Source organism: Lichenostomus cassidix, chromosome 2 (assembly GCF_008360975.1).
Source record: "Lichenostomus cassidix isolate B80296 chromosome 2, HeHo_3.0, whole genome shotgun sequence".
Taxonomy (NCBI): Eukaryota; Metazoa; Chordata; class Aves; order Passeriformes; family Meliphagidae; genus Lichenostomus; species Lichenostomus cassidix.
Window position 1 is genome coordinate 53888627 of NC_139482.1, and position 12845 is coordinate 53901471.

Consider the following 12845-nt stretch of genomic DNA (forward strand, 5'->3'; position numbering starts at 1 on the left):
CGTAGGGAGCAAAATAAGGCCACTTAAGTGACTCTCACAAAGTATTTGCTTGTTTCCAAGAAAATGCGAAGTAGTACACCCACAGGCCGACATAGAGAATTACTAGTAAAAGATAACCAGCAATGCCTACTACATGGAATCAAAACATTTCTACAAAAAATTATTCACCTGTGCATTCAAAATAGCAAAAACATTAAATATTCTCAGACTTGATACTTAGCTAGGATAAGAGATCAGTTTTGTAGCACCAAGCTATATGCACAAATATTTCCTATGTAACTTGCCAAAGTCCAGCCAAAAAAAGCTGTAGTCTCCACATAAGTAACTCTACTTGTACAGTTCTACCAGCAGTTTCCAAACTTCCCTCTGCTCATCTTTCAGCTTCAAACCCTAACATACACAACAAAATTCCTGTTGGGCTCAAAATTACCTCTTCATGTGGGAAGCCTACAACTTCATAAGCTTTGAATTCCAAAGGGAATACATTGGTGCGGGGGGGGGGGCTGTTCTGGTGGGAAGGAAAGGGAAATGGAAGTAATCCCAGTTTTAGAGGGCTATGAGTATTAAGCATAGATTATCAATTTCATTCTATTTCAAGGCAAAGTTTTGTATGGAACAGAAGTTAATAAAAGATGGAAAAATTTAAAGCCACAATAATCAGAAAAAAATTATGGACTCCTTTTCAGTTGTCTAAGGTCATACATTCAGTGTGAAGAAACATTGAATTCTGTTCCATGTATCAGTTAAAGAAAAGCTACTGAGAGGCTAAGCTATAACCCACTTAGATTAACCAGCAACTCACCGGGGATGGGGGTGCATTAACATGAATTGCATGCTTAAGCAGTAATTCCCTGGACTTTATCACATCAAAATCTGCCTTATCCAGTAGTTTAAAGGATTTATAATTTTAGAAGTCTCACATGGCCACATGCACAAACCTTCAGTCAGAGAACTGTTCCCAACTCTACATCATTCCCCAACCTGTCTGATTACAACAGAGCAACTGAGTAATAGGAGGACAGACAATCTAACCATACAAACAGCTGGAAAAATTGCTCACCTCGGCTTATTTTCTGAAGAAAAGTTCTAGCTGCAGACTTCCAGTGTTTTTATTACGTTTTTACGAACATCAGAAAAGAAAAAAAAAGTGAATGAATGTGCACTTATGAAGAGAAATGGTTAAATGAAAATGCAATAATTTTCCACCTCTCACTCACAACTACTATCACAAGTAAGGTAAAACTTTCAAAAGACACACATTTCCTTTGATATCAAAGTGATCTGGTAAACCACAAACAAAGAAGAGGTATCACACGAAGAAGTGACAAAACAAATGAACACTTATGCTGGGCTTCAAACCCCAACGTTTAGGGGTCACTCCATGTGACTCGAGTAACTCCATCTGTATGATTTCTTTCTCCTACATGACCTAGTGTCTGTACACATCCTTAGGGGTCTTTAAAGAAAAGATGACAACATACTGAAAAGCACTAACAGAAGCCCAACCACATATGTGTAAATTTGTTGTGACAGAGTAACTGAACTGCTGTGATGAAAACAAAGCCATATTTATACTGTTGTTAAATTATGGCTTTAAGATATGATAGTCATTTATCTATATCTGAAGGGTATAAACTGGTTCTTCAAGCATGTAACATTGGACTAAATATATGTACTGGAATCAATGGGACCACTTATATGCTACGATTTTGTGAGGCTGAAATACAGCAGTGTGGGCAAATTGCTCAAAGGTACCCACAAACTTATGTAGGAGCAAAAGGATGAAAATGACATTGAAATGCGCATAATCGACATGGTGGGGGGGGGTGATGGGGACAAGAAACAGAAGTGCTTATGTTACAACCTTCTTCTGAAAAGGTAAGTAAAAAAAAGAACTTCTGTTTGTGACATTCAAAGATCTACTGGACAGAGAAATGCGTAACACAGGAATGCACAATTGTGCACAGTTGTGGTGTCTTCTAGTCTATATCACCAAAAGTCTTTCACCTCAAACTTGCTCTGAGTCAGATAAATACTTTTTGCACTATTATCCAGTTCAAAATTCTAAACCACTACACTGACAATGAATGCAAATATTAAAGAACAGATGGGTTTGTGATTATTTTCCTCTCCAAAAGTATTTCAAAAACTTGCTGGGTTTCTCTTGAAATGTCTCTACAGACTCAACCTAGGATGTCCCTATTGAAAGGGGTTCCCTCTTGCCTTGTATATGATATTAACCCCATTAAAAAGTTACAACCTCAATAACACCTATTCTAATTCTTTTGCCTTCACTAGGGTTCTTCAAGTGTAGTTCAGCATTTCATTTAAGGAAATGAGATTGAAAAGGCAGACTAGAAAGTGGAACACAGTTTATAACATTGTTGATAACAATGCACAGCTGAATCCCTTTTAGTATCCCAGTTGGTATCAAAGATACAATAGTGAAATCTGACTTTTCTTAGTATGCCTGCTCTGCACATGTTTACACTGCTATGAAACTTTTGACAAAGAACTATAATGTTCATAGATATCACCTAGAAAACAATTTCAACTTGGAGCACAACAATCATATAATTTCACAGCAAAGTCACATTTTTGTCTCCCTCACTGCTTCAAATCCCATTGTTTTGGCTTGCACCATTTATTTGCAAGAAGAAAATGAACAAACCAGATACATTCTAAATACCAAAGAGAAAAACTTTCACTAAACTTGGAGAAAATTTGCCAGGCAATTCCTGTTTGCAACTCACAAGGGCAAATTAAAAAGTATGTACTCTGAAATTTTTCACTTATGACTGAAATGCCTCCAGTTTCCATGAAACTCAAGAAAACCTATTACCAACACTGAATATCCTTATATAATGTGAAAATGTTTACCACGCTAGAGCTTATGTCTACCAAAAGAAATAAACTGTAGTTAAATAACATTGTAACTGAGTATAGCTAGTCTGAGAGGAATTCTTTACATTCTGAACAACTTTTGGAGTGCATTCAGATCAGGTACTGTAATAAAACCCAATTAAAAAGAAGCCTCTCAAAATGCTAAACAGCCGTAACTGATGACTCACTTGGAGGAAAGGACAGAAAACCTTGTAAACCATAGACTTCAGCTTAGAGACTTCACTTCTTACATCAAGTTTTGAAAGCTTGAGGTAAAGGCAAACCACACCAACAGCATGAGTGAAGACTAAACAAATTTGCCAGATATGTACTTCGTTAAGAGAAAGCTGGAGGGGCTCTGCCCTGGATGACCGTAGTGCCATCCAGAGGTAAACTGAAGCTCAAAACTAAGTGAAGTTGTCTTGAATTGGCATGAAGCAAAGACCTCCCTTTAGTCAACATTGAAGACTCTAGTTCTCAGGGAGCCATACAAGTGGTGTGGCCGTTGAATTGTTCAAGGGCCTAAGGTTTATCCAGTGTTCCAAGCATGGATTTGTGGCAGAACAGGCTTCAAGCACATTTTTCTACTTTAAATTGTCAGAAGAGGGAATTAACTCTGTAGCAGCAAACTCATTCTTGAGGACAGTTAAAGGCATGCACACAAAGCTTTGTGGGGGAGAATTATTGTTGGTCTAAAAGTAGCATAGAAATAAGTGGGGAGACAGCTTTTATAAAAGTGTTCAAGACAGTCTGAGATTTTATTTTTTTTTTACAATAACCTGACAGACATGGGTGTTTTACTGAGTCTAATCAAGAGATCTGGTTAATGGAGAATTTTCCAGGAAATTGTACTGGCATTCATACATTTCCTTTCCAAGCTTCTGTGGTGAACATTTTCATTTATTAAGGGGAGACAAAAGGGGAAGGACTGTATCCCTTTCTTTTATCTCATTCAACGAATAGAAGGAACTCAGAGATAAAATGTGAGAGATCATTTAGACCTTAGGAGGAGGTAGAAATTAGACAGCATAAGGAAAGTGAGCTGATGGCCAGTTCTTGACTGTGGTCAAAAAACCTATACAATACATTCTGTGTTTGCATCTGGTACCAGTAAGTGAGGGGTGGGTATATAGCTCATTTATCCAGATGAATACAAGTGCATTTTTACCTCTAGACCTAAACTGAGAATAGGGAGCCATTGCAATACATATTTAGTATTGAAATATGAAGTAAGGTATCTTACACTTTTATAATAAAGATCAAAAAATGCAAAATATTTAATAATTTTCCTACCTTCTTAATATAGATTGCGTGCATGGACCTCTTAAAACAGAAACACTTAATTTAAAAGGTAATATGGGAGGAATAGTTCTCTGATGGAGCAAACAACACAAGACACAAAATACATTCCCATTCCATGCAGTGCATTAGTTGCAATGGAGGCATGACATGAGATATCTATACTACTACCAATAGTTTATAGACTCTTAGCATAAGTGGTGTATCAAGTTGCTCCAATGGAAAAAGCAATGGGCACTGAATAATTATTTGGAATTCAAACACGATAATACATATATACAATTACATCCTTTCCTCAAAAAGAAATCTTTTGTCTACTTGCTATCCAGAGCCAATGGCACTGAAGACTCTGGAGAGATGGAGAAAGAATTCACTCTGGATGAGGACAATCAATCAAAATCTTCTCTGGAACTAGATCTGCCTTTAGAGCAGATCAATAAATGCTACCTGTTGATCTACAACAGTAGAATCATGAAGACAGCAACTCCAAATGATACGTATATACATATTAACTATTGCACATGTGTGTTTATTCAAATAGCAATTCTAAGTAAAACTGAATTTTGTTTTTATGAATGCATGCCCATACATAAGATGACATTGACCAAGGCCCTCTTACTGCTCTATCAACCTGAAATTCTGCAAGAAAAAGAAACAAAGAAGTGAAATATTAATGGAAAGTGGGATTTTCATCACAATAGCCTCAATAAATATGTCGGTCAGGAGGAAAAATAGGTAAAAAATAGAAAGCTTATATCTCCAATATCAAAGAAAAGAATGCTTGTGTCAAATCTATTGGAGAAATTGCTATGAATGGTTCATCTGTGCGGAAATATGATCTTTGTAATGCTGCTAAGATAAGCATGACCTAGGATGATATGTTGAATAAGCTGGTGGCAGAAGTTAAAAATGTCCATGGGAAGATTTAATTTACATGTCTGTTTTCCAGTGGTTTAAAATGGGTAGTGTAAAAAATTGCTTTTCAGGATGGTTCATTAATTAGAATAAAAAGGAAAGTATATTAAATGTTAATATTAGGATGAAGTCCTTCTAAACGGCATTCAATATTTTCCCAGTGTGCAGAATTTGTCATTTGAATTCATCTGTTTCTTCAGTTTTGGATCATTTGTACTTCTTTTCCCTGTGGTCCATATATTCCTGCTGTTGTATGTGCAGTTCCTCTTCCAACCTTTTCTAAAACACTTAGAAAGATTAAGTAAAATGAAATATATAGTATATTTAAACCAGAGAATCGGAAAACGGGCTTTTTATTAGCCTCATGTAAGGTCTTATCAGGGAAGCATACCCTAATTCACCACCTAATTCTGCAAAAATCTTTGCATAGAAACCCAGTTGCCTCTGCTCCTTATTCTGCAAGCAGGAATTTCACTATAAACCTCAAAAACATTTTCATGAGTGAACACTTGAGAACTTAACCCTGTGGGGGTGGCTGTAAAAATCAGCTGATCTCTAAGAGGAGGTCAAAAGAGGCTGCATATGCATAACTCAAAGAAGGTACCCTAAAGGGCAGCAGTCGTGTCTACTGCAAAACACATCATTTAACTCTCAGTGACTTGTCAGTGGGAACCATGCCACACCTGTTGTCCAAAAAAGGCAGACACCTCTAAATTGGCTAAATAAAGGTAGTTGTTCTACAAATTAACAATTGCATTTGTATGTGCCATGGTTTATCACCTTCTAATATTTGCAGCCAAAGCAAAGAGAGAAATACTGGACTCAGGTGTGTCCAAAGGAAAATATTACAGATATTGTGGTCTTTTCTTTCTACCCCCACAACCCTTTTCCATGTGACCTTCCAATTTATCATAGGTTATCATTGTGCTATTGAGTTTTATGTAAGATACCTGTGATTCCTTACTCTTTCCATTAACTTCCAGAGACTTGTTTTCCAATGGAATGCGCTTACTGCAATGGGCTTTTGTCGTCAATATTTTCATAAACAAAATTCAACTAATTAATTGACTTCTATGTTTTATCAAAAAAACTTAACTAGAAAATGTTTAACACATCCTAGAATCCAACACTAGGGACCATTAAGAGAGGAAGCTGAGGTAGAGGATGTTTTGCTTTTACTCTTTAATGATAATAATATGAACTGAAGTGTTCTTACTCAAGGCATAATATGAAAATACAAAAAAATCATTTCAGGTGAACATAAATTCTTCTTGAATTGTAAATGACCCTTCTAGTAGAATCTAGATTAAGCAGAAGCTTAAGTTCTCTTCAGTACACCTGCTCTTCTTTGGAGCATTTTTCAGATTCTGGCATACAAAGTTAGACCTGAACTGTAGAAAATATATGATTTTTAATGCTCTTCTCACAAAACTTCAATTACTGTATATTTAATATGTTTAAGTTCTTTTCTTTGTTTTGGGATTGTTTGGGGATTGTGTTGATGGAATAATTTGATGTTTTAACTGTCATCAAAAGGACATTTTTAATGATAGATTGAAAAATGCGGTGAGCTGGGTTTGCTGCTTCCCCCTTTCTTCCCTCATAGCCACTGGTGGACATTTACTTATGCAGTGATGTGGGATAAACAGTCCTTCAATATATGAACACTTCAATTTGTGAAATGGAAGCTCAGAAAACACAGGATAATATCTACTGAAAGAGGATGGCTGGGGGAGCGGGGGAGAAGAGTATTTAGCTATTTTAGCTTTTAAAACCTTTCAATCAGATTGTTTAAATCCCAGATTCAAGTGGCTTTCTCATTCACAAAGTGCAGTCCAATAGCTGACTTTCTTTGAAATTGAAAACAGTGTCAGGACCTGTGTCTGTTAGGGCAGTGTAAATTTAGAACTCCATCAATTGCAAAATAGTTAAAATCATATACATCAATTATTAGAAATTGGCCTATAATTTGCTTTAATTCCTTAACTACTTCAAGACAGAGATAAACCTCCTTCATATCAGTCAATTATTTATCACAGCTACGTCAGACTAACTGATCACATTCTTCCTGATTGTTTCCCTCTTCCTACAGAGATAACTGTTTACAATAAAGACAAAACAACACATGATCTTTCACCTGCCTGGAAAATTTAAGGAGAGAATTATCAAAGCAATTCTGTACCATTTGCTACTCAGAAAAATAAAGTTTCTTAACCAAAGGCAGATAAGAACTTGGTTTAATCTGTGAGAATGTTAACAATTTCCAAAGAAATTAAGGAATCAGCTATAATGAGTATAGAGGACTAGGAAATTAATAGTAGAAAGTATATTTTATAGAAAAGATAAATCCTGCATGAATTTTAACCAAACAATTTAGCAGTTCTCTAGTCATATTCTAAGAGTTATCTAAATTCCAGGAAATACAACTCTACAGAACCAGAATAAAAACTCAGTTTAATTAACAATCAAAGTAGCTGCTAATTTGTCCATTTATTCACAGCTCATGCAACTTCATAATAGAGTTTGTCAGACTAAACTGTTTAGATATGCAGTCCTTGTGCCTGCAGTTATTAAAACAAACATCACATTTATAGTACATCTTTCTCTCAATCTGCTCAAGCTGAGCAAAAGCACATTTGAAGCTCAGAGACTCACACCCAGTGTCCACTTTAAATAGAAAAATCTCATTGATTGCGTGAAACTCGGGTCTCATTTTTGTCCATCGATCCCCTTGGTGACCTTCTACAGCTTCAAAGCCCAGAGCGAACCCAATCTGACCCCAACTTTATGTGCATTATTATATCGAGAGACAGGAGCTACTTACAGTCCATGCCATTGTCTCCGTAGATATGTAATATTCTAGAACTGCTCCTGCAGAGAACACTTCATGCACTCGGCATTTCCTTTTCTCTGTCTCTGTCTCTCTCCCCTGAAATCTTAAAATTCTTCTCTTTGCTGTGCTGAATGTTTTTTGTTTTTCTTTTTTCTTCTCCAGTGGACAGCTCAAATGAGCAACTTCAGACTTTGACTAATACTCACATAACTCTCAGTAAACAACATCCTTCACACAGATCTATAACTAATAATAACGCTCTTTATTAAGCTCTCCTGTGAAACAATATGTCTAATAAAAACTGCTCTCCATGCTGTTTTAATTATAATAAATCACCTTCATTATGATGCATACTTCAATATAACATGCCTAAAGCTTAGCTACCTGGGATACTACAATAATGAGGACAAAGAGTAGACACATATTGAAGAAAGTTATTTACACACACTGAAAAATTCTACAGTACCGTATTGCTTTGCAACATGAATTTCAGCAACTTTTATCTTACCTTGCTGTTCATAACATCACAGCTGAGAAGAACCACCCCCCTGAAAAACGCTGTTTACATAAATAACAGCACCTTGAATACATCCACTACCATGGAAAAATAAGTCCTTGCAGTGCAATCATTTCTCTATAAATGTATAAAAGTATTTTACCACCCTGTGCAACAAATCAGTGATGAGACTATAGGCTGTTGTGTGCCAGTACCTAGGGATTTCATGTCAAAGTCAACTTCCTTGGCAATCCCTAGAGAACTGCGCTGTGCACATTCTCATGAAAGGTGTGAAAATCTGATTTTCTAAAATGGATCAGTAATTCTCTATGAAGGGGAAAAGGATCAATAAATCTTTGCTAAGTAGATTGTAAAGGAAAAATTATTCTTTCGGTGACAGTACATTAGGATCCTCCAAACAATCTCAATAAACTAAAGACATAGCATTTCTCCAGCAGCTACTTTTGACTTCTGATATATTTTTGTAATCTCCGATCATTCTGCAATACACATACATTTATATTTGCTAAGCAATGTTCCATGTTGATGTTGATTTATGAGTGTATGCCCTTATAATGCTCAGCTGTGAGTAGAAGAAAATTATTAGCTGCTTGTAACCTGATAGATGTGATACAAGAAAATGTCATTACAACTGTGCACACATATATGTTTGTTACTATATCTCTCTGTACCTACACAAATATTCTGTACTCTGTATGTATATATCTACACACACACACACAATTTACTACATTGTGTGTATGTATATGATTTTTTTTTTAAATGTGTGCCTATATAGGTACATTTTCAGGCACTGAGAGTTAATTATAATATATATATAGCAACTATAACTCTACTGGGTGCTTCACAGTGCTGAAAGGTGTCCATCCAGTTACTGCAGTAGCACATGCCATCTGGCATTTACACTATCAAATCATATAGCCATGTTGTACTTAAACATGTGATTTTTACATAGAAGCAAAAGTAGCATTTGCCTGAAGACAACATGATAATATGGTTTACAGCAAGCAGTCAAAATACATTGCCAAGTCAGAAGTGGTCTATGCACGCAAGCAGAGGAATTCATTTGTCCTTTTTACACAATCTCTTTTTCCTGCTGCAGAGAGTAAGGGGATCGTGCCAGAAGTGTATGCAGTGTTGTTTCTGCAGCAGTGGTAATATGCACAGTGTGGGCACTTAAATGTCCATTCCAATTCTAAATGCCAGTGCCAGTATGAAGCTTAACATGCTGGGTTGCATTTCTATTCCTGGCACTCCCAGCACACAAGTATTCTGGGTGGTAATCTTTGAGGGGATGCATGCTGAGGAAAGGAAAAAGAGCACTTTGTCCCTCTCCCTAATGCTGTGAAACCTGAAAGGAGAGGAGGCAGCTTCTGCTGCCCATAGAAATCTATAGTCTGGAGACCAGGCTCTCTCTTGCAAGTAGGTGTTGGTACGAACACAGAAAATCAAATCTAAAAAAACAGAATAACATGAGAAACTAAATATGACAGGAAGGCACAGACAGAAAAATTTTTGAGTTTGGCACTCTGAAGCTGCTTCATATTTGAGAGAGCACCCCCAAAAGACAGAGGGTTTCAAGCCTATGTGCAGTTCTGAATATTTAAGATGCAGAATTCTAACAGACCTAGTGAAATCCTGAAAACCAATACACCCGAATAAGTTTCTCTGGCCTTTTTCAGATGGTGGAATGATGGCAGAAGCTATCAATTTTATAGCCAGAAGATCCAAAGCTTTGTATACTTCCATAGATCAAGGAACCTGCTTGCACAATTTCCTAAATCCTTTAAGTTTGTCTTTTGGTTTTTTGTGGAGATTGTTTTGTTTCTATAAAACAGGGCAACATAAACAAGAGTTGAGAACAGGTACTAGGTCCCTACACCCTAGCTGAGCAGAAGGTATCAGAACATACTTAAACAGGCTCAACAATAGCATTGTTTCATGGGTGAACATAGCTAAACATTGTCTTCCCCCCCTACCCCATTATCTCTACTATCCTTGAGTCCACCAGAACAAATGAGACCGGAGTAGGCAGACTTACAGAGACAAAAATACATAAAGGAGGTCAACAAATGCAGTATAATCAATTCCCAGTGAAGTAACCTCATATCATTGCCATGAAGGGGGAAAGGATAAAATTAAGTAGTCTTGGACTGGCAAATCTCATTTTTATCCTAGGACACCACGGTCAAGTATCATGGGGAGTTTGCTGCAGCTTCTCCTCAAACCTGTGGGTTTTGGACAACTTCAGTGGAGCATCCCAAAAGCACTTGGCAAGTCCAGATGATGAAGCTTCACAACACCTCCTTGCAGTATGTCAAATAAAACAAATAAGGCCCATACATGTGCCCATAAATGTCCACACACATTGGGGTATCACAGGGAGGCAGCAACAACATTTTAAAGCTGGGTGTCTTATCTGCTCTTGTCTGGATATTTGACCTAGGTGAAAACCATGCAGGAAACCAGATTAGTCCAAGTAGTCCTTCCTCTCATTGTGAACTCATGGAAATACTAGAAAGTGAGAAAGACATAGCTAGTCAGTGGCAGCCCACAGTCAGTATCCATCAAAGAGGAAATCTGACCCATACAGATACAAAAAATACTATACATGCTCTCTTGAACAATTTTTTGGTATCTCAGAGAAATATGCAGTTGTCTTTTTTACTATAGATTTTGGAAAAGAATCCCTTAATTGTAACAAAACCATGGAATATTCCATCTCCCTGCAGCATCACAAGTAAGAAACAAAAAATGCCAAGGGCCTAACACTACTTGCAAAGAAACATGGTGGTGCATCATCTGCAGAAGAAGAATTTGTCTTGCTCAGGTCAGAGGTTATGATCCACCACACCAGGTTTTATATGATACTGAATAAATACCATTCTCTCCTATACCATTACATATCTTGCATTACACTTCTGAAGATAGCCCACTCCTGAAGTCATCGTTCACACTTGTGTCCAGCAATCAACTAACCCAGAGTAGCACAAATAATCTAGTTCAGTGTGCAAGCATTTGTTCAGACCCTTCTCTAACCTGCCCATCCAGCACGTCTAGGTGTTTGGCTTCCTCTGTTAGGTACATAAAGGTTGCTTTCTTTTGTTTTGTCCAATGACATGATTTTTCTGGACGGCCGGTAATATCACTTGCATAGGAAAAACAAAACAAAAAACAGCAAAAAAAATGCAAACAAAAAAAAAAGCAAACCCACTTTTTTATTCTTTCCTAATGTTTTCTAATATCACAGATTACAAGAACACCGCATTTAGGATTAAATACTATATCTGAAATTAGACAATAGTTTCCTCACAGGAAACAACACTTACAGCTCATTGTCTACCTACCCAAGCTGGATTTGTTGTTGCTGGATGAACTATTTGGGTCAGGAAAGGGATGAATAAATTTTTGGTTGGTTGGTTGGTCTGGTTTGCGTTGTTCTTCATCTCTGTTTTTCTCACAATCAGACACGAATTCAAAATCCCTGTGCCTGCTCCTGGAATGGACCCCACCCACAGTTTATTTGCATGTTTGCATGATTGCAGCCAAGACAAATCATGGGTGTCTATATTCACCCTTTTCCAACTACCCATCTATTCCTGACCTGCACTAAGGAAAAATAGATGTGAAGTAGTATGGACATCGGTTTAGACCTACTGGCTAAAATGCCTAAATACCAAAGGACACATACACCTTCAAAGACCAATGTTTGCAGTTTGCACAAAAGACCAAATCCTGCATCCACCAAAATATAAATTTTCTCAGTGTTTTCAAAGAGGGGAGACCCCATTCAGGAAATCCAGATGGGCATTCATCAAGGAGAGGCCCATGAAAACTTTGCATCTGAGGGCCAGGCCTTTTTTATATGATCAAATACCCAGAAAAAATTACACCAGTGATGCAACACAATAAAATTAACCTTATATTGTGCACCTTCAGGTGTCCTTTTCAGAATAATGAAAAGTTTCTTCCAACTTTTAACATTCTTCCAACTTCCAAGATTTTAAAGCAGTATTTTTGACTCATTGACCCAAACAAATTATGTTAAAGAGATTCATTACCTGAATTCTACTTTCCAAACCCTTTAAAGGAATGTTATATGCACCCACATGTGCAAAATGTGCAACAAGTGCAAAATTCCAGAATATAATTCTATAACGTACTCTTAGAAAATTTCAAAAAGGTGCTTTTCTATGTCACAAGCTAAAAATTTCACTTGTATTCAAAGGCACATTACTCTCATAAAACCAGACAACATGAATTTTCAAATTAAATTATCGAGCAGCCCTGTAGAAAAAGCTGAAACTTACTTGCCCTCTTAATACCATAAAATTTCACCTTATTTCGCAAAGAAACACAGCTTATCACTGAGTAAAGCTTTTTCTGAGAAGATTAAAA

General features: G+C 36.9%; 1 protein-coding gene and 1 long non-coding RNA gene across 2 annotated transcripts in view; one reads left to right on the forward strand and one right to left on the reverse strand.

Moving 5' to 3' along the window:
• POU6F2 (POU class 6 homeobox 2) overlaps positions 1–12845 on the reverse strand; it is a 293372-nt gene that overhangs the window by 272209 nt on the left and 8318 nt on the right. The gene's annotated exons all lie outside the window — the stretch shown is intronic.
• Positions 1–12845, forward strand: part of LOC146441386 (uncharacterized) — a 69600-nt gene that overhangs the window by 29854 nt on the left and 26901 nt on the right. The gene's annotated exons all lie outside the window — the stretch shown is intronic.